Genomic DNA, 1,930 nt, shown 5'->3' with positions numbered 1-1,930 from the left:
AAAATAAAAAGGCCAAGCACATAGAAATCCATGAGAGATAAAAGGGCTCTTGAGGTAGAAGTGGGGCATTGTCCCTCCCTGCTCTCCATGAATCTACATACTCCTTGATAAGCATATCTTTTATCTTTAGGCACACAGGAACTGAGCTGAGAAAATCTGCCCCAATGTGGAAAATGCATTATCTTTTTCTCTGATGAGCAGTTTAGGAATGCTTGAGCTAATGTTGCAGTGATTGCAAATGTAACATCCATCTTATTTCCATTTAGACCTTGTTTCTCAGATTTTCAGTTCAGTCATGCAATTACTGCTTTTGCATTTTTGGTGGAACTTCATTAAAATTTTGACCTCATGTGGCTTCAGCAGGGCTTGAAATCGCCTTTCAATTTTGCAGCATTTGCAGATTTGATTGTAGTAGCTGATTTATCCTAATCCTTGAAAGACTGTCATTTTTTTCCATGTCCCTGTGGAAAAATGAATAATTTAATTTTACAGTCATTTCTTCTGTCCTTTTAGTTTTCATATGATAGTTTCTGACAAATCTTTCAAAGCTGTTTCAGGCTGAACCACTGATGGTTTCATATTGGCATTGTGAGATTGAAATCAATAGAGCCCTGGCACTGCATGCAGTGTAGGATTCCAGGGGGTTATACTATCCATTTCAGTTAAAAGAATACTGAAAATAGTTGGAATAATAGTGGCTGAAATTACTCAGATAAAATCTTGCACGTATGATGACCCAGATGCAAAAAGAAATGCTCAGAAAATATCTAAGCCACTGATAGATCTGGGGAGGGTGTCAGAGGAAGAAGCACCTACCTATTAATTTATTCCTTACCCTGTTTCCCGAAGTATTCATTGTTACACAATATTAGATGTTGTTCTTGTCTGGACTCAGTCTGAAATCTGGTGTAATAGTTTTTATATTCTAGTTCAAGAAAACAGCCCCCAGATTTTCTGTGAGACTACAGGTCTTAATTCCTTTGGTCATTGAAGTATCTAACAGTAAAATGTTCATGTGTATTCAACTTTATTTGTGTCAGAGTCTTGCTGAGTAAGAGCTAAAACAAGAAACTAGGGAAATTAAATGTATTTTTATGTTTAAATCCATGTGTAGGATTTTTAAAAATTATGAACAATTATTTCAAAATGTTGTAGGTCCACAAGTGTAAGGCCTGTATTGTGACAGGTTATAGTGGGTTTCCTGTGGTGAATGTAACTGTTGTAGCTAATGGAAAGAAAACTGATGGCATGAAAATTACTGTAGCTGCCCAATATGCTTTCCAAATGGACTTCAACTGCACATTCTTGTTTCTTACTCTCCTGCTGGGACAAATACTTGCAAAGCTTGGTGTTACTAATACATCTGTATGCCTAGGATCTCATTTCTCAGCTCTGGCTCAAGTTCACTTATATTTATTTGGGTGAATAATTCCTCAGATGTGGAGTTATTAAACAATATTGCCTAGTAGAAGAGATACAGAATCCAGCTGTTAATTTGTCCTTGGCCCAGTATGTTTAATAGTTACGTGGGTGATAGAACGGGAAGCATTTCTTTATCATTTGTAAGCACTGCTGATATGGTAGAGTACCAGCATAGAATTCAGGATTATCCTGAAAGTTAGAGATACAGTCCAGGAGAAGATGAGGGTTAATAGAGACTGATGCAAAAGAAAACATTTAGACAAGAACAATTCAGTGTGGAAAGGCATGACAGAGGACAGCTTGCTAAACAGCAGATAGAGCAGAAAATAATCTGGGATGTCACAAGCTGAGCATGAGTCAACAGTGGCCTGGTGTTGTGAAAAGGGAAGTGCCCAAGAGCAGGGACAGAGGGTGGGCTCTGGGACACACAGCCCCTCTCTGCTCGGCAGTGCCGGGGATCAGCCTGAGAACATGCTGCCTCAGAACATACAAGGCAGCTGGGGAACAT

Source organism: Parus major, chromosome 4A, assembly GCF_001522545.3.
Source record: "Parus major isolate Abel chromosome 4A, Parus_major1.1, whole genome shotgun sequence".
Lineage (NCBI taxonomy): Eukaryota > Metazoa > Chordata > Aves > Passeriformes > Paridae > Parus > Parus major.
This window is presented reverse-complemented; position numbering follows the sequence as displayed.